The sequence below is a fragment of the Hyperolius riggenbachi genome, chromosome 9 (genome assembly GCF_040937935.1).
Source record: "Hyperolius riggenbachi isolate aHypRig1 chromosome 9, aHypRig1.pri, whole genome shotgun sequence".
In the NCBI taxonomy this organism is placed as follows: domain Eukaryota; kingdom Metazoa; phylum Chordata; class Amphibia; order Anura; family Hyperoliidae; genus Hyperolius; species Hyperolius riggenbachi.
The window spans coordinates 229979663-230001086 of NC_090654.1; the positions used below are offsets into that span (position 1 = coordinate 229979663).

Genomic DNA, 21424 nt, shown 5'->3' on the forward strand with positions numbered 1-21424 from the left:
CTGAACATGACAGAGAGGCCTCTTACCTGTGTGTCTTATCATGTGCTTCACAAAAGTTTGAATATGAATATGATCTGTCACCTGTGTGAGTCTTTTGGTGTGTATGAAAGTTTATTCTGTCATAGAAATCTTTCCCACACTCTGAACATAAAAAGGCCACTCTCCAGTGTGTTTTCTCACGTGTCTATGAATGTTTGCATTCTGAGTAATAACATTTCCCATACTCTGAACATGACCAAGGCTTCTCACCTGTGTGAGTTTTTAGGTGTCTCTGAAGGCTCTTTCTTTTAAAACACTTAGGGGACTAAGACTATTATTTAGATTTTGGCCTCGTAAGTGACTGGGTTTTACAGAAAATCTGGTCTTAAAGAGAATCTGTATTGTTAAAATCGCACAAAAGTAAACATACCAGTGCGTTAGGGGACATCTCCTATTACCCTCTGTCACAATTTCGCCGCTCCTCGCCGCATTAAAAGTGGTTAAAAACAGTTTTAAAAAGTTTGTTTATAAACAAACAAAATGGCCACCAAAACAGGAAGTAGGTTGATGTACAGTATGTCCACGCATAGAAAATACATCCATACACAAGCAGGCTGTATACAGCATTCCTTTTGAATCTCAAGAGATCATTTGTGTGTTTCTTTCCCCCTGCAGCTATCTTCCACTGAAGTGTCAGGCTGTTTCTTCCTGCAGAGTGCAGACAGCTCTGACTGTCTGTAATTCCTCAGTATGTGAAAGCCGAGCCAGCTCAGAGGACGATTTATCCAGCTTGTAAAAGATACGAGAGCAGAGAGAAGCTGCTCTAATCTAAATAATACACAGGCAGTGTGCAGAGAGGGGCCTGGAGGGGGGAGATGCATCACAGAACCACAACACTGAAGAACTTGGCAGCCTTCCAGACACAGGCTGACAAGTCTGACAAGAGAGAGATAAGTTGATTTATTACAGAGATGGTGATAGTAGAACGTGCTGCAGTAAGCCAGAACACATTAGAATAGCTTTTGGAACTTGTAGGGTGATAAAAAACAGGATGCATTTTTTGTTACGGAGTCTCTTTAAGTGTTGCAATATTCTAGTAATTATTGTAATTTAATGGAATTATGATAGTCCACATTTTAATTTAATGTAGATAATGTGACATCATAATAATTATTGCAATAATCTAGCACGAACTGTGAAAATGGGCCAATCAAATGCAGCATTTCTAACATCTCATTGACCATCTTTAATTACATGACAAGTAAACTTTAAGCACTAAACTGGCTTCTGTTTTTAGGGAGCCCACTTGGCGTCTGTACAACCGGCAGACACGCAGCAAACATTTGGCCATCAAGAAGATAATTGAAATCCAGAAGAACATTGATGGCTGGGAAGGAAAGATATCGGGCAGTGCTGTAACGAGTTCATCATGGAAGGTTCTTTGACCAGAGTCAGGGCCAAACACGAACGGCACATCTTCCTGCTTGATGACCTGATGTTTAGCTGCAAGATGAACCATGGCCAGTCCCGCATCCCTGGCTTACAGCTCAGCTGAATACCGCCTGAAGGAGAAGTTCATCATGTGGAAGGTGCAGGTCGCCGACCAGGAAGACACGCCGGAGTACAAACATGCTTTCGAGTTGGTCTCCAAAGATGCGAACTCTATTGTTTTTGCTGCCAAGACAGCCGAGGAAAAAAACTATTGGATAGCAGCTCTGATCTCGCTGTAGTACCACAGCACATTGGACTGTATGTTCGATTCTGTTCTGATTCAGGAAGAGAGTGAGCAGCCATTGCGTCTGCCTAGTCCAGATGTCTACTGCTTTGTGAAGGAGGACCCGGAGGAGAACATAGCTTTCAAAAAAAATGTGCAGAGCAGAGGTGGAATCCCCATTATAAAGGGAGGGACTGTGGTCAAACTTATCGAAACTCTGACCTATCGCATGTATGCAGGTAGGTTAATGTTGTGCGTCAACGTTAAAGTTTTCCACCTGTCAAAACTAGGACATTAAAGTGAACCCGAGGTGAAAATGAACTAATGAGATAAACAACTGTATTTATTCTCCTACTCCTAAAAATTACTTTTTTTTTACATATCCCATGTTTTTATTTTATATTTAAATATTTACAAAGTAGATTGAATGTTTTGTGGCCTCTGCTCTGTGGCCGTCTATTAAGTTTCCCAGAGTTAAAATACATGAACTATTGATCTTCTTTTTTTTTTATCTCTTGCACTCAGAAGTAGTATTCTGCCAGGAATACTTTTATGGCTATAATCTGCTTATCAGTGAGGTCTACTATATTCCCTACAAGGTACAGACAAGGCAGAAGCTGTCACTTCCATGCCTAAAAATGAACTTTCAGGCTGCAAAATACAAGAAGTAAAACAGCCTGTTTATTAATGTTTTGCAGTGTACATACACTTACAGTATTTATCTCATAATGTCACACATCGCCCCTGGTATACTTTAAACTTTACAAAACAAAGCAAATCAATTGGTCATTAAGGTGCCATACAGATTCACATTCGACCATCAGATAGATTTCTGTCAGATGCCTGTCATGTTGAATCTGACAGGAAGCTATCTAATGTGTGCCACACACTAGGAACAGATTTCCGATCTCGATCCGAAATCGATCTAAATGCATTATTGGACCTTTAGATCCAATGCAACTTTATGGGCCATCGATCTGCTGGGAGCAGCAGATCGACCTAGATTTTCCATCCTGTCAGATAGATCAAATTGAACGAAATCGGCCACAAATCGATCGATAGATTTGGTAGAATTGATTTCTGATCGATTGATCCCATAGAATCGATCGATGGATGAAATCGACCAGTGTATGGGCCCCTTTTGAGACCTACCAGATCTTATCTTTTAGATATCAGCCAACAAGTGTTTTACCATGTTTACCTATAGCTGTTAAGAAAATAAATGGGAATAAGGATACCATTAAGTACTGTAGGTAACTTAATGGTTTGAAACCGCATTCTAAAAACCTTTTTTGTTGCCAGCAGTTGAGACTTTAATGGCAGTGTTCCATCCAATGGCCACCAGAAGCTCTAGAGGTCTCCTGGGTGAGTGCGGGCTAAGTGGGGGGGCTGTCACTCACAAGGTGTTGTGTTCTGTGGGAGAAGGGTATTTGTCCCACAGGTGAATGTGGTGAAGGGAACTTTAGAAACTGATAGTGTTGCCCTATGAAGTCTTTGTTTTGTCTCCTTTTTAAAGTGTTTTGCTTCTGGTGGCCATTGGAGGGAATATTTTCTCAAGTGAACTGTGTTGCATCCAATTTTGGGACTGAAAGCTTGCAGTGAGAGATCCTTATATGTTTATAGCAATCATAAGTTTAGTGACTTTTTCTGCTATTGCGCTCCACGATTTAAAGAGACAGTTTTTCTTTTCTTTTGGTAAATCTAAGCGCGGCATTCTTTTGAAATATTTAATGGCAGTGTGTTGAGTTATTTTGATGGGACAGCAAATTTACACAGACAGCTTTACACTGTATAAAAGTGTCATATCTTCAGTGTTGAATGAAAAGATACAACATATTCACAAAAATGTGAGGTTTACTCACTTTTGTGTGATCCACACACCTCTGTGCATGGTCTGTTTCTCTTCTCATTCCCCCTAGTCTCCATCATCACTCCTTGAAAAATATGGCTTTTGGCTAAAGCCACATTTTCAGACAGGAAGATGCAGGCTTGCCACAGTAATTTGCCCTATTCCCCCCCCCCCCCCTCCATTTCCTCTTTCTTCACCCCTGAGGAGATGGCAACGTACAGGGAATAGGAGGGAATTGGAAGGGTGATGGGGAGGGAAACATTGCTATAGGCGTGAGGAGTGATTAACCACTTATTGAATTGTGTCGTCCGTTCATCCCCTGGTCACCTTACCCCTGTACACCTCAACACCTTCTTGGATCCAGGTTTGATGTACCTTTTTCCTACATGTAAACACTGTTTGATCTTTGGCTGAAGGACTGAATAAAAGCGCTTAAAGGAGACAGGTGCACAGTATTTTTTTCAATGTACCATGTTTTCTCAAGTTCTGCCCTGCACTGTTAAAACTTGCTGCACGTCTCCCAGCTTGAACTGTATGCCATTTTTAGAGGTGTTTATGCATGAGGTGAGGACTCCATAATGCAGACTGCAGAGGTCAATTAAGGCCCACCCTCCAATGAACTTAAATCTGAGTGCCGAGTGAAATTTTTTCTTATAGCATACTAGTCACTTATTGAATTAGGTACAGTATCTACGCCCCCGCAAAGTTCATCTTAGGTCTAGAGGCGTACTTGCCGCCGTTCGTTAGCCCAGAGATCAATGAACAGGAACGCAGTTCCCATTGATTAATCTAAGTCCCCGCTTCAATGAACGCCGACGTCTATGAGATGCCTGTATTCATTGTATCTTCCTGTTGTTACAGTGCCATGCATTACTTCTGATTCACGGAAATCATGTCCGTGGACATCTCCAAATCAACACTTTTCACATGTATAAACGCATATAATGACACATAAAATATTACACATTGCATGCATACAATGTTATCTGTGAATGAAGATGGTTCATTTTTGCATATATATTACACTGTTATAGAGAGTAACAGAGAGTAACAGAGTAACAGAGAGACAAATACGTGTGGAGCCCCATGTGTAAGAGAACAGAAGAGAGACAACACAGAAAAAGAGAAACCAGTGTACATGCATTAACACACAGTGACAAACAGGAAATATTACACATGACATGCATACAGTGTGACCTGTAAAAAAGATGGTTCATATTTGCATACATATTATACTGGGGGGAAAAAAGAATAAAAGTGAGAAAAAAAAGTGGAGAAAATGTGAAAGGATACTACTGTGTCCTCCTCCTCCCCAGTAGCCACCCTATTCCTCCCCAGGTTGTTTTTTTTTCTTCTGTTATATTTAGTGTTGGTATTCAAATTCTGCATAGTGAATGTGAACATACGGATATGCCCGACCGCAACCGTCATAAAAATTCACATGCCCAACTCTTCTTCAACATGAAAAATACTTTTCTTTGAGAGACAACACAGAAAAAAAGAATTCAACGTACACTAATTAACACATACAATGGTAAATATAAAATATTACACATGACACACATACAATATAACTTGTACAAAATGTTTTATATTTGCATACATATTACATTAGAAAATAGAATAAAAGACAAAACAGTGTAAGAAAGTTGCAAGGAGAAGGAACAAATGCATGGTTTAAAAGTTCACATGCCCAACTATTCTTCAACATAAAAAATCCTTTTCAAATCACATCTGTAAGAGAACAGAAGAAAGACAGCATAGCAAAAAAAACAATCCATCTTACATGCATAAACACATACATTTAAAAATATAAAATACTATACATGACATGCATACAATGTGACCTGTAAAATAGATAGTTAATATTTGTAAATATATTATACTGGAAAAGAGAAAAGAGAAACAAAAAGCACAAGACAGTTGAATGGAGAAGGAACAAATACATGTTATAACAAATCCCATGCCCAACTCTTCTTTAACATGAAAAATACTGTTGAGGCCCATCTGTAAGAGAACAGAAGAAAGACAACACAGAAAAAGAGATACCAACTTACATGCATAAACACATACAATGACCGATATAAAATACAAGAAATGAAATGTGCACAAAGTGAAGTGTAAAAAAAGATGGGTCATATATGCATACATATTTTACTGGGAAAAAAGAATAAAAGAGAGACAAGAAGTGCAGAAAGGTGAAAGGAGATGGAAGAGACAACATAGGAAAGAACAGTCTATCTGACATGTACGAACACATACAATAACAAATATAAAATAGTACACATGACAGTTGTACAATGTGGTTCGAAGTGTGTGGTAAGTTGAGTGCGGAGAATCATAAACCACCCTTAGTGGCCATGGCAAAAAAAAATATCTTGTCGGTGGGATAACAGAATTTAGTGTCCCATCATTCCCCTCTTTGTGCATGCAGCCCCAACACCCCAGAGGCATGCTCCTATGCTAACCTCTTCTTGGGGGCGTGAGAGGAGTCTGCCATACTCTCGGACGATAATCTATTCCGGGGGTACGTCAGACAGTGGTCGAGGTATGTGGATGACGTCCTGGTGGTGTGGCCTGGCTCTGATGAGCAATTTGCACAATTTATGCAGTATCTCAATCAGAATACATTAAGTATGCAGTTTACCTCTGAAATTAATGTTCTGAAGTCACGTTTTTGGATGTGAAGCTAGTAGTGGAGAATGAGGTGCTAATCAGCAAAGGATTTAGGAAGACTACTGCCACCAACTCTATCCTCCACGCACATAGCTTCCACCTGAAACACGTTATTGAAGCCATTCCGTATGGCCAATATTTAAAATTGAGAAGAAACCATAGCAGTGATACAGATTTCAACATTCAGGCTGGAGAACTCCCTTCTAGGTTCAGCAGGAGAGGCTATAATCCAGAACTCTTAACGAAATACAAACAAAAGGCCTTAAAACAGGAGAGAAGTACCTTACTAGCTCCCAAAACAAAACTTTATAATGGTTGATTTTTCTCCAATGGCGGATCGGGTTAGAAAGGCTGTATATTCCAATTGGTCTATGATTTTCAGAGACCTTGATCTGGTATCTGTTGTGATCCCCCACGTATAGCCTTTAGACGAGCTCTCACGCTAGGTAATCTGCTGACCAACAGTGAGTGTTCCATGCCAAAACCAAAAGACTGGAGTGTATCATTACCAAAAGGCAATTTCTGTTGCAGACACTGTAATTTATGTAAGAATTTATGGACAAGGCAATGTGTAAGACTAGGTAACGAAAAGTTGCAAGTGAAGGATTTTTTCACATGTCAAACGTAGTTTGTGGTTTATGTTATGCTGTGTCCATGCGACCGATTTTATATCGAGCAAACAACGAGACCCATGAAAGTTAGAATAGGGGAACATATTAGTTCCCTAAAATCAGTCAAGGGAAATGGTGGTTGTATAAGATTTTCAGGATTGGAGAAACTGGAGATCCCTCCAATGGGAGGGGACAGAGGGAGATTCTTGTTGAGAAAGGAAACAAGACTGATATAAAAAACCGAAGCAATGGATGGGCCCTTTAGGCCTTAACGATAAAACCAGGGCTGTGGAGTCGGTCCAAAAATCCACCGACTCCGACTCCTCAGTTTAGGATTCCACCGACTCCTCTAATTTGCATATTACAATTTTGTTGATTAAAAGTATGTAACATGAAATTCGTCTCTTAACTGCCAACGCTTAGGAATTTTACAAGACAACTGAAGTGAGAAGGATATGTAGACTACTATATTTATTCCCTTTAGACTAAAACTAGTCCTTGGTAAGAGTACTTGTAAAAGGTACAAACCGGAACAAAGAACATTTATCAGGCCCTAGGCAATGTAAGTGTGGGTACATGTAAGAATGATGTGCAGGTACTCTGCAGGGGAATGAGGAGATTCTTCCTCTATTACACATTCTTCATGCACAATCTGAACAAGGTTTATGGGTGACAGACAACACCTCTGTGTTCAATGTGCACAGCATTCTCAGTGGATTCCCTGCAGCTCTGTGAGGAGTGCATATGTAGAGTATAGTACTACTGTGTAACAAAGTAAACCTGAGACAGATGAAATTAAAGTTTTATACATACCTGTGGCTTCCTCCAGCCGCCTTCAGGATAATCAGTCCCTCGTTGTCCTCCTCCACCACCTGGATCTTCTGCTATGAGTCCAGGTACTTGAGCCAGTTGGGCGTAGTGCGCATGCACACATTCCGCCGCCAGGAGCATACTACACCTGTGCAGCACTATTGAGCAGGTGCAGAATGCTCCTGGCTGTGGGAGCGGCATGCGGCCGGACAGCGCTGACTGGCTGAATTACCAGGACTCATAGCAGAAGATCCGGGTGGTGGAGGACAGCGAGGGACTGATTAGCCTGAAGGGGGCTGGAGGAAGCCCCAGGTATGTATAAAACTTTACTTTTCATCCGTCTCAGGTACCCTTTAATTTGTAGTCACCAAACCAAATTTTAACAACATATCAAATTATTTGATTTCATCAGCAAAGGGAGTGCATACATTTGCATGAATCAGCATCAGTGCAGAATTATTTCCATCTCATTGACCATCTCTATTAGTGACACGGCTACACATCAGGCTTTATTCTTACAGCATAGATGTTATTTAGTATATATAAGAGATTCCTGTGTACACATCATATATACAGTCACAATCAGATATGTATATTTGACCTTAAAAATACGGGGACTGCTTTATTGAAGCAGCACAAGTAACTAATTTTGATTGGTTTTTGTGGACTAAGCACAGCTATTACTGTATATATACTGTATATATACATTATTTTTAATGACTATTATCTGAGATCCGATCCGATCTTAGTGCCACAGGAAGTGACGTTCCCGGAAGAGGCGGAGCTTCACTCCGATATACTCCGGGACTCACTCTTCTGTTCTACAGTTGTACGCAGCGTGACCAAGCGTCATGCCAACGCGAAGCGGCTGCCGCTCCACCACCTAATGCCTACCACCCACCTCCTTCACCGATGACCCTGCTTCCATCGAACATGTAAGCAATGTATGGAACCACACTGTAATTGCACTGGATCTGTTTGAGAGTTTTGATGCTGCATTGAATATTGACTGTCACATCACTGTTAAATTTGTGGGACGGAAGGTGCACGCTTGCTCTGCCTTTTTTTTCTTTCAAGCAAAGGTTGTACAATGTGACCTGTAAAAAAAAAATGGTTGTTGTTTGTAATATATATTACACAGGAAAAGCGAATAAAAGAAAAGGGGGAGTGGCTTGATGCTGGACCAAGATGGCTGCGTGAGAGACGTGTGCCCGTGCTGCTTCCCGCTAAACTGCCTGCAGCTTTAACCTAGCGCGATGATGAAGAACCAGAACAAGGCTACTGGTACTCCTAAACCTACTGAAATCCAGGGCACACAACTCAGCAAGCAAATCCCAGAGATGTTCCAGACCCAGAACGCTTTTACCAATATAGCGCCAATGTCTGGAAGTATGTCGGACTCTCGTACTGCCTCACAGGAGACTCCTACTGAATAAAACATCTTAGACATGCTGAAGGAGATCCCAACTACCTCCATCATGCAAGAAATAGCTGCAGACATCAAGCGGACACTTACCGCCGCAATAGCAGATCTCAAGGAGGACAAGCATGGCGACTAGGGTCAGCTCCCTTGAACAGCATGGAGCCGAGATGGCGCAGCATGTCAAGGCCCTTCACACCTACTCCGTCTCCCATGAGACACAGCTTATGGACTTTCCCATGAAAACTGAGGACCTCGACAATCGAGGACGGAGGCATAATTTCAGGGTGCGAGGGATACCCAAGTCGGTGGCCGCCAACTAGATCAGGTCAGCCATATCTTCCATTTTTAATAAGCTGTTGGACAGAGAACCTGCCACTCCCATAGTTATTGAGAGGGCTCATCGTGCACTGCGGCCCTGAGGTAAAGAAGATGATCCTTCCACAGACATAATGTTGCCTCCAGAGTAGAACTTCCTCTCTGCTCTAAAAGATACATAACAGCATGATAACCTTTGCATAAAAACATTTTAGATCCTAAAATCGGAACTGTTTCTACTTCCTGATTCATGGAAGCAGACATATTGTTAACATCCTGTGCTTTCAACTGAGCTTTCTACCATCTCTACTGTGGCAGTCATGTGACACGGGAGAGGTAAAATTACAACTTGTGATTAGACACAGATGAGGGGAGTTAAACAGGCTAAATTCCCTAAATGCATACAAGGTGCATTTCTGTAGGTTTTCCTTCTGTACTGTGCAATAGTTCAGGTCCAGAGGATATTATGCAAAGGGTGAGGAGTCAGAATGCAATTTATTTTAATGAGGCAGAGGTAAAACTGTTCCAAGATCTCTCACCCATTACCCTGCAGACTAGGATCCTTGCTCGATGAACTAAAAAATTGTAATATGCCCTAAAGGTGGTGATTTCGTTTCTGCTTGATAGCTACAAAGAATGGGGGAGTTGTGAAGTTATAGTTACCTGCTGACCTTCCAGACTTCTGCCAAGCACTGCGATTGCCTAAGCTACAGATTCTGAATAGGTATGCTGAGATGGGACCAGCTCCAGCGAGTGGACGTTGTAGAGTGAGACGCCCCTCTACATCTGAATCGCAGGGAGAATCGGTGCAATCTGTGCGGAGTCTCAGCTGCGATACCATAGAGAAATCTCAGAGGTTAACTGAATCCTATCTGCATCACAATCAGCTACAACAGCCCAGACCTCTATGGCCCAGGCTTCTAGCCATGGAGAGGCCTAGTCTACCTGAAGGTGTGCTAAGTTTCTTTAGTATGACTATATATGTTATGCTCTATGATATTTTGCCTGTGTACCATGGCTAGTATGGCCTTTGCGCCATACTCGTTTTTCCAGCATTAAGTGATGACATTCCACTTTGTGCAGCTGCCTTGTTACTGGTTCCAGTACTCCACTCAAGAAAGATTCTTCTAGCTGGAAACCCTTCAGCCTCCTTTTATACTGGTCTCTCGAACACCTTGCAAGCTATACAATTGTGACATTCTACCACTGACCACTCACAGGCACCAACACCTGAGCTTTTCACAATGACATTACATATATATGAACAGGACTCAGCTTTTTAGTTTAGGCACGTTTGGGTCATTTCATGGTCTTATGTTTGCTTTCAAGTGCAGGATTACATACATAATGCTTAATATGTTTATTGCTCTGCTAAGGATTTCCTTTTTCTTATCCCTTTGTTTTCTGGTTCTTCTAGATGTTTGCAATTACAATGCTGAAATGTTAACCTGCACTGACTACAGTAAACTTTAAGCCGATGGGAGTAGCGGTATGAGAGTGTTATTACCACTTGATCAGACTTATTATTTTGTGTGGCACTGAACCCTATCGGACTGAGTACTCAGTCAGTTCAAGTATTGGGCTGACTGATCTGAATATTGGTTGTGGCCCACTGCTTCCCCTTCCCATTATCCCTCTTTCTCTTTTGGGCTACCCCTCTACTCAACATCTTCTACACACCTTCTACAATGACCTCCCCTTCTGAAACTGGGGATATTCCAATCTCCTGGAAAATATGCTCCTACAATGTCCACAGGCTTAACACCCCTCAGAAGAGGTCTATGCTCCTTGACAGACTTTACAAAGAAAAGATCCCTAAAGCCCTCTTACAAGAGACACACTTTCACTCTGATGCGGTCCCTTGACTAGTTTACGAACACTACATGTCCCACTTTCATGCTGCTACCCCACAATCTAAATCTAAAGAAGTATCAATTCTCTTGCATAGAAACTGTGATTTCCAGGAAGAAAATATGCAAGTAGAGCCAGAGGGATGATATATCTTTATAATGGGTATGCTTACTCAAGAGATATCACTATAGCCACCTTATATTTCCCCAATACTGGTCCGGTGGGGTTTTATTGTTCAAAGTTCGGAAAAGATTTCAATGACAGAGGAAATTTTCATAGACACCAAAAAACTCACACACGACGTGACAGACCGTATTCATGTTCAGACTTTTGTAAAGCACTTGATAATACACACAGGTAAGAGGCCTCTGTCATGTTCAGAATGTGGGAAAACTTTTTATGATAGAAAGAGCTTTCAGAGACACCTTAAAACTCACACAGGTGAGAAGTCTTATTCATGTTCAGAGGGTGGGAAATGTTTTACTCAGAATTGAAACCTTAACTGCCACATGAAAATACACACTGGGGAGCAGACTTTTTCATGTTCAGAGTGTGGGAAAGACTTCTATGACAGAGGAAACTTTCATAGACACCAAAAAACTCACACAGCTGACAGACCATATTCATGTTCAGACATTTTGTAAAGCACAGGATAATACACACAGGTAAGAGGCCTCTGTCATTCAGAATGTGGGAAAACTCTTCATGATAGAGCCTTCAGAGACACGTAAAAACTCACAAAGGTGAGAAGACTTGTTCATGTTCAGAGTGTGGGAAATGTTTTTACTCAGAATGGAAAACTTCATTGACCTGTGAGAAAACACACTGGGGAGTGGCCTTTTTCATGTTCAGATTGCGGAAAAGATTTCTTTGACAGAGGAAACTTTCATATACACCAAAAGACTCACATAGGTGACAGATTATATTCATGTTCAAACTGTTGTGAAGTACATAAGACAAACTGTTAAGAGTCCTCTGTCATGTTCAGAATGTGGGAAAACTTTTCATGATAGAAAAGGCCTCCAGAGACACAAAAACTCACACAGGTGAGAAGCCTTATTCATATTCAGAGGGTGGGAAATATTTTACTCAGAATGGAAACCTTATCAGACACATGAGAATACACACTGGGAAGCAGCCTTTTTATGTTCAGAGTGTGGTAAAGATTTCTATGACAGAGGAAACTTTCATAGACCCCAAAAAACTCACACAGGTGACAGACCATACTCATATTCAGACTTTTGTAAAGCACATGATATGACACACAGGTAAGACGCTTCTATCATGGTCACAATGTGCCTTCAGGGCTGATTCACACTACAAGATCGTTTTAAACGCTATAGGTTTTAAAAGCTCTTGCTAATGTAATGCTAAAGGGGATTTTTACAAAATCACATTGCTCCGGCGGGAACACACACATAGGATAACATTAGTAAGAGCTTTTAAAACCACAAAGCGCTTAGAAAAAGCTCTTGTAGTGTGAATAAGCCCTCAGACACACCTAAAACTCACACAAGTGAGAAGCTCTATCTATGTTCAGAGGGTGGGTAACATTTTACTCAGAATGGAAACCTTAAAGAACAAGCGACACCCATCTTAACCTAGAAATAAAAAACACATATATAAGTAGATAAATACTACTTGTACTTACATAACAGATGTATTGTGCTATCCACGTAATGATTCCTGTGAATTTTATAAAAGAAAAACAGAAAATCCTGTTCTAGGCAGTGGCCATCTTGCCAAGCTAATGCTGACATCATATCCTCTCTGACTCTTGTTTCCCCCCCCCCCCTCCCTTCTCTTGCTCATTGCATATTCATTAGCTGCCCTCCTCCCAGAGTCTTCAGACACTCCCACTGAGGTGTATACTAACAACTCCACTGTCTTTTTTTTTTTTATTTACACATCCAATCACTGAGTCACCTCAGCCTTGCTTGTAAACACAAGTAATCAGAGCAGCAGCTAGGCAGGGAAATACATGGAAGAGGAGGAATATATTATAGATAAAAAGAACTCCCAGCATTCAACTCTTTGGCACTGTGTGATAAACTACAAACCATAACAGCAGAAAAAGTTTTGCAAGTTTCGAATGCAGGATTAGCATCTTTATTACTTAATACACTCAGACCAGTTGCTTTTTGAAATTTGATTTTTATACTGACAATACTGCTTTAAAGGGACTCCGAGCAGTGCAAAAACTATGGAAAGATGCATATCATTTTAAAGCTCTTTCTCCTCTTTCCAATGATATATAAACCGCCACCCTACGCCTTTTAATTTTCGCTATTTTCGCAATTGAAATTGCAGCGGCCGCGATTTCGAATGCGAAAATAGAGAAACCTGAAAGGTGTAGGGCGACGATTTAGGGGTCGTCAGAAAGAGGAGAAAGAGAGCTTTAATATGATATCCATCTTTCCATAGTTACATTGTATTACACAGGGTGTCTTTTTCTCAGCAGCTCCATTCAGCAGTTTATTTAAAATAAACATACATAGGTCATACTTGCCTTCCATGCAGTCTACTCATCAATCTTTCTCCTCTCCTGCGTCCTGTTTGTCCACTGTGATCGATGGAATTCTCTGTCCTCCATTTTGAAAATGGCCATAACCCCATAACAGCTTCCTAGTCAGCACACTGTTAAACTGTTATATCGCCCACTTAAGCCATAGGGAAACATGGACATTACCTTGCACATTCAGTTGTAACTGACAGCAGCTGATATATAACTGACAGCAACTGGTATATTTCAGTTCTGACAAAATATTGTCAGAACTGTAAGGGATCACTGTAAGAAGAAAATGGTGAGCTTCTGAGAGGAAATGATGGCGAGGTAAGTATGTAATATTCATTTGTAGCTAAACCATGTGTTTATTTTAAATAATTTTACTCAGTTCAGGTTCCCTTTAACCTGAGTGGGGTCAGGTCTAATCTCCCCACCTGCCAATACAGTGGTTGCCTTTGTGGTAACCCTGGTTTTTGAGTATTCATTCACTTTCATTTTAATGTACTTTTGGTATCTAAACTTACTACACTAGATTGGCTTTTGGTGTCCTCTTTTGTGCATCTGAAAATGTTCTCCACCATAGATTAATGAGCTGTAGCTCCATCAGTAGGTTGAATTCCCACGTCTTGCCCACAGCTCTTGTTAGTGATGCAACTCTCATGTTTTGCAAGCCATTTCTGTTTTCTTAAAACTCAGACCCCTGGCAGATATTAATTATTTAACATAAAAGATCCCATTTCGCTGTGGTGCCTCTTTAAATACTACTCTAACTTTGATTTTCTGAAAACAGGTTGGGGGCTTGTAGTTTTACCTTACTAATAGCAGCTCCCCTTGGTCCACCACCTTTTTTCTTGATACTGGGCTAAAAGCACCTGTGGCCATGAATTAACGCATTTGTATTGGGGATGCACAAGTTCATGATCCATGCATGCCCAGTAGAAAGAAGCGCCTGTGCATAATTATTTTCTGTTATTTAGCATGTGCAGCTTGTTCACTTGTGCATGCCCTGTTCAGATGTGCTCATTTCTGCGCACTTTATAACCTTGCACATACCCAGTGAATATGTATTCAGTTATGATATGGGCAACTTCCAGTTGACTGGCTATCAGTTGAAAAATTGAAGGACTGTAGTGAGAGGTATATGGATGCTGCCATATTTATTTCCTTTTAAACGATACCAGTTGCCTGGCAGCTCTGCTGCTTTATTCGGCTGCAGTAGTGTCTGAATTAGACCAGAAACAAGCATGCAGCTAATCTTGTCAGATCTGACAATAATGTCAGAAACACCTGATCTGCTGCATGCTTGTTCAGGGTCTATGGCTAAAAGTATTAGAGGCAGAGGATCAGCAGGGAAGCCAGGCAACTAGTATTTCTTAACCTGCTGAGCGGTCTGGACGAGCTCAGCTCGTCCAACACCGCCAGAGGCTGCCGCTCAGGCCCTGCTGGGCCGATTTTCGTCAAATAAAAAGCAGCACACGCAGCCGGCACTTTGCCAGCCGCGTGTGCTGCCTGATCGCCGCCGCTCTGCGGCGATCCGCCGCGAGCAGCGGCGAAAGAGGGTCCCCCCAGCCGCCTGAGCCCAGCGTAGCCGGAACAAAAAGTTCCGGCCAGCGCTAAGGGCTGGATCTGAGGCGGCTGACGTCAGGACGTCGGCTGACGTCGATGACGTCACTCCGCTCGTCGCTATGGCGACGATGTAAGCAAAACAAGGAAGGCCGCTCATTGCGGCCTTCCTTGTTTATTCTGGGCGCCGGAGGCGATCGGAAGAACGCCTCCGGAGCGCCCTCTAATGGGCTTTCATGCAGCCAACTTTCAGTTGGCTGCATGAAATAGTTTTTTTTTTTATTTAAAAAAAACCCTCCCGCAGCCACCCTGGCGATTTAATCAGAACGCCAGGGTGGTTTTAAAAGGAAGTAAATATGGCAGCCTCTAGATCTTTCGCTACAGTTGTCCTTTAAAGGCAGCTTGAAAGAGTAAATGGAGACCCTGGAGCCGACAGAACCCTTTAACTGATAAGGCCCAATCAGTGGCATAACTACAATTCACGGGACCCCCCCAGCAAAACTTGATGCCCCCCCTCTCGGTCACAGGAGCGTGACTAAGGAGGTGCATGCCAAGGGCTACACATGGACAGTAATTCATGCTGAATCGCTCTGAAAAATGCTACATACAAGATTGATTGCTGTGGGATCTTTCTTTCTCAGAGTGTCACTGCACTAGCGCTTTACCAATCGCTGGTGATCAGCAAGCACATCACAATCTCCCCCAGTGTGAACCAGCCCATAGAGGTAGATGGACTTTCTGGGCAGCATGTACTCCAAAGTACAGATGATAAAATAAAAAAAGCTGAAGGTAAACCTGAGACAATGATGGCACAAGGATTTATACTTACCTGGGGCTTCCTCCAGCCAGCTGTAGTCTGCTAGCTCCATCCATGTCTGACCAGTCACTGTCGGAGTATGCGATCCAGACGGGTTGTGGGCCACTGCACATGTGCAGTCCCACACAACCCCCAATCCGGTGGGTGGGAGAGTCCTGCACAAGCACAGTTAGTCTTAATGAACTGCGTACACACACAGAACGCTCCCGACTACGGGAGCACAATAGGGGTGAAGCGGCTTGGACTACGCATGCGCAGTAGTCCCTGACTAACTCAGTCAGTGACATTGCAGGGGCTGACACTGGTGTAACATAGGTGACTGGGAGATGGCAGGGGACCAGACTACAGCCATCTGGAGGAAGCCCCAGACAAGTATAAATTCCTTTGCTTTTATTGTCTCAGGGACACTTTCATTTGGAACTAGCTGCAAAAAAATAAATAAATTATAAAGTTTTATAGCATTTAGCATTAACCAAGCAGCTTGGGGTGACCCAAAACCACAAGGAAAGTAGCGATTAGCGTTTTAAATTCTGATTGGTCCTTTCAATTAATTTTCAGTTTGTTACAGTGTGCAGTCATTTCAAAACGCTAGCAAAATTGCTCTGTGCAGGTTTTGATGAGCGATTACGCCAGCGTTTATATACTTTACAATGCAGAAACGCTAAACGCGACAAATGCTGCATGTCCTGCGTTTTGCGATTTGGTAATCGCAATCGCTCCAGTGGAATTTGGCCCATCCATTAACATTATCTGAGGGTTTAGGGAAATCGCTAGCAGTTTGAATCGCTCCCTAAACTCACAGAAAATCGCTCTAGTGGGTTCCAGCCCTTAGTGGGTTCCAGGTCTTAGACATGTAGAAACAATAATATATTTGATAACGTAAAATCTGTACATTCAAACGAAATAATATAACAAAAACTATAACGTTGCAGTCTTCCTTCACTGAGAGGGGCGGGGATCCGCCACTGATAGACGCGAATGGAGGCAGAGCTGCGGCTCATAGCTCTGCCTCCAACAGCAGCAAAATCCATGACCAGTGGTGCTCATCCGGGTAACCCGGATATCCGAACTTTTTAAGCCTATCCGGATCGGATTCGGATTCCAGATAATTTTTCAAATCCGGATAGCTATCTGCGGATAGTTGGGCGCATAATCCGGATATCCGCGGATATCCGGATCCGAAATACTGTAACTAAGGTGATGACGTCCTAGAGCCAATCAGAGGGCTCCCAGCAGAAACCCTAGCAACCAATCGCAGATGGGAACCCTGGCCGGCACCACCTGACCTCATTGAGCCAATCAGAGGCCTCCCAGCCTAAGCTCTGGCACCCAATCACAGAAAGGAACACTGGCCAGCCCCCCTGTATAATAAGGAGGGCTGCCATGATGAGACAGATCGTCTTGGCTTGCTGACTGCACACTGAGAGACATGCTCCAGTGCTGGTGCTCTACAAAAGGCTGTACACAGTTATAAACCTAAAGCTGTTCATTGATTAACTTCTTCACTACTCTATAGTTAAATCGTTAATTAGCTTGATTGATGTCTCATAGTGTGACAGTTAGTATGTGCCTCAGTGCTGCTGGGCCAAGGGCTGTACACAGTGATAAGCTGTTCAGTGATTAACCCTTTCACTATCACTACACTATAGTTAAATCGTTCATTAGCTTGATTGATGTCATAGTGTTTGCTGCAGTGTTTGCAGCTGCTATGTGTTTGTGTGTGTGCTATGCACACATCAGGCCAGCTGCTGCCTGCCACGTGCAAAGATGTGCAAAGTGCAACGACGTGCAAAGTGCCGTGTGCAAAGTGGCACTGTGCGCTTTGCACGTAGCACTCTGCACGTGGCACTCTGCACATGGCACTTTGCATGTGGCACTTTGCACTTTGCTTGTGTTTGCACATTGCACGTGGCACTTTGCACGTGGAACTTTGCACGTGTTTGCACGTGCCACTTTGCACGTGTTTGCACGTGCCACTTTGCACATGGCACTTTGCACGTTGGACTTTGGACACAATGGGCTTGATTCACAAAGCGGTGCTAATTGTTAGCACGCCTGTGAAAACCCCCCTTAGCACGTCTAAACGAGCTTTTCGCGCGCAAAACTTTACGCGCGCAAAACTTTATGCGCGTAAAAATTTACGCGCACACTGCACAGAGCGCTCCGTGCGAAGTGCCCATTAAAGCCTATGGGACTTAGCGCGCGAATAGGACTTTGCACGTGCAAATCTTTGCGCGCTGTACTTAGCGCGCGATCTGATTGAGAAAACCGGTGCTAACCTACTTAGCACCCTGGTTAGCGCGCCTAAAGACTTTAGACGTGCTAAGTAGGTTAGCACCGCATAGTGAATCAAGCCCATTGTGGGCTGCACGACCGCTGTCTGGAACCTAGGCCTGATGTTAATTGACAGCCTTTTTTTTGTTTTTTGGGGGGATTTTAAGTCCCCACATCATCAACTATTGTTTCCCTTTAAAAAATACTGATGCTACATGCCTCATTTACCCTTTAAAAATGTTCTTAAAGCAATTTAAAGGGCCACTTCTGGGTTTTCTACCCGGATATCCCAATTTGCCCGGATACCCCGGATAGTAGAGTCAGATACCCGATTCTATTCGGATACCCAACAGTTCGGATCCGGATATCTGGTCTGGATCCAGATATCTGGGTATCCGGATCCGGGTCAACCCGGATTTTGAAAAGGGGTATCCGAGTACCCCCGTCCACGACCAAGAAAGTTGTGGATTTTGCAGGGGGAGAGGGAGGGGGGAATTAGGGGGAATTTAGATAGATTACAGCTGCGGGGATGTGGCAAATTAGGTAGGGCTAACATGTTAAACAGGCTTTTGTAATAAAATAATGATTTTTAAGAGGCTTCAGAGTCTCTTTAAATATGCATCCCAACACGTGACTCATTAATTGAAAAGAAAAATTTACCTCTTATTTTTACATTTAAAAGTTTAGCAGAGACCCTCATTATCCTAATTCTGAGCCTGGCCCAACCGCAGATATTTCGGGCACATAAAGACTGCTGTGATTATTGTATTGCACACAGCAGAGCAGACAGAATGCCGCACAAGTGGAAACCTAGCCTTAATCTCCCTGGCGTTCAGTTTCTGCTGGATTTCTGTGCAAAAAGTGATCCAGTTAATTTTCAGAACCATTTTTCCTGTAACTTACTAAAATGTGTCAAGCAAGGGTCTAGTATACATTTTGAATATAATAAAGCTTAACACACAAAATCTAAACTAAATTTCAAAATGACTCCCCAAAAAATATAATCATTTATACTTCCAAGCTGCAGCTGCTCAACATGCACTAATAAAAATGTAAAGGTAGCCATACATCTAGCAATGATGGGCAGACTCTACCAAGAGACAAATCTCTCTCTGATCAAATCTGATTAGAGAGGGAGAGATCTGTCGGCTGTCTATACACCGCAGGCCAATTCCCGAATGATTTCAGCATGAAATCTCTCAGGAATCGGCTGAGCTTCCCGCATCCCACTCTGTCCTCTTATATATAAATGTACCCCCCCCCCCCCCGTGTGCGCATGTATACATTACCTGTCCTGCGTCGGCCACCACGTGATGCCCATCCATTTTCAGAATGTTATTTGCAATGTGGTATTTAGCCCCCCCCAGTATAGATATCCAGGTATAGGTAGACAGGTATAGGTGCCCTCTGCACAGAGCCAGGTATAGGTGCCCACTGTATAGGTATCCAGGTATAGGTTCCAGCTGTATAGCTAGCCAGGTATAGGTGCACGCTGTATAGCTAGACAGGTATAGCTGCACTTTGTATAGCTAGTTGGGTATAGGTGCAAACCATATAAGTATGCAGGTATAAGCGCCCACTATATAGCTAGTGGGGTTTAGGTGCTGCTGTATAGCTAGTGGGGTTTAGGTGCTGCTATTTAGCTAGTGGGGTTTAGGTGCCGCTGTATAGCTAATGGGGTATAGGTGCCCGCTGTATAGCTAATGGGGTATAGGTGCCCGCTGTATAGCTAGTGGGGTATAGATGCCCGCCATATCGGTATCAAGGTATAGGTGCCCGCTGTATAGCTGGTGGGGTATAGAATAGATAGGTGCCCGCTGTATAGCTAGTTGGGTATAGGTGCAAACCATATAAGTATCCAGGTATAAGCGCCCACTATATAGCTAGTGGGGTTTAGGGGCTGCTGTATAGCTAGTGGGGTTTAGGTGCTGCTATTTAGCTAGTGGGGTTTAGGTGCAGCTGTATAGCTAATGGGGTATAGGTGCCCGCTGTATAGCTAATGGGGTATAGGTGCCCGCTGTATAGCTAATGGGGTATAGGTGCCCGCTGTATAGCTAGTGGGGTATAGATGCCCGCCATATCGGTATCAAGGTATAGGTGCCCGCTGTATAGCTGGTGGGGTATAGAATAGATAGGTGCCCGCTGTATAGCTAGTTAGGTATAGGTGCAAACCATATAAGTATCCAGGTATAAGCGCCCACTATATAGCTAGTGGGGTTTAGGGGCTGCTGTATAGCTAGTGGGGTTTAGGTGCTGCTATTTAGCTAGTGGGGTTTAGGTGCCGCTGTATAGCTAATGGGGTATAGGTGCCCGCTGTATAGCTAATGGGGTATAGGTGCCCGCTGTATAGCTAGTGGGGTATAGATGCCCGCCATATCGGTATCAAGGTATAGGTGCCCGCTGTATAGCTGGTGGGGTATAGATAGGTGCCCGCTGTATAGCTAGTCGGGTATAGGTTCCTGCTGTATAGCTAGTCGGGTATAGGTGCCCGCCAAATAGGTATCCAGGTATAGGTGCCTACTGTATAGCTAGTGGGGTATAGGTGCCTGCTGTATACCTAGTTGGGTATAGGTGCCCGCCAAATAGGTATCCATGTATAGGTGCCCACTGTATAGGTAGTGGGGTATAGATGCCCGCTGTATAGCTAGTCGGGTATAGGTGCCCGCCAAATAGGTATCCAGGTATAGGTGCCCACTGTATAGCTAGAGGGGTATAGGTGCCCGCTATATAAGTGTCTCCAGTAAAGCCAGCTATAGCTGCCTCAGTATAGGTGCCTCCAGTATAGCCTGCTATAGCTTCCTAAGTATAGCCATCTGTAGCTGTCTCAGTACAGCTACCCGTACAACTGCCCCAGCCCCCCTGCGATCCCTAGCACTGTGCCCTTTACTTACCGTGCCTCCAGCCAGCACAGAACGCATCACCTCCACCGCACAGCTACGGTCTTGAATGTCGGGAGCATTGGTACTTGGCGATGTGACGCCACCTACGCCCGTGACGTCCTGATGTCGATTACATCATGACGTCACATCGCCGAGT

At 43.2% G+C, this 21424-nt stretch overlaps 1 long non-coding RNA gene across 3 annotated transcripts in view; it reads left to right on the plus strand.

Annotated features, from left to right (window-relative positions):
- LOC137533010 (uncharacterized) overlaps nt 1-21424 on the plus strand; it is a 46871-nt gene that overhangs the window by 19134 nt on the left and 6313 nt on the right. For all 3 annotated transcript variants that reach the window (XR_011024111.1, XR_011024113.1, XR_011024112.1), the window contains exon 2: nt 1277-1932. This is a non-coding gene — a long non-coding RNA (uncharacterized lncRNA). The remainder of the gene's footprint in view (nt 1-1276; nt 1933-21424) is intronic.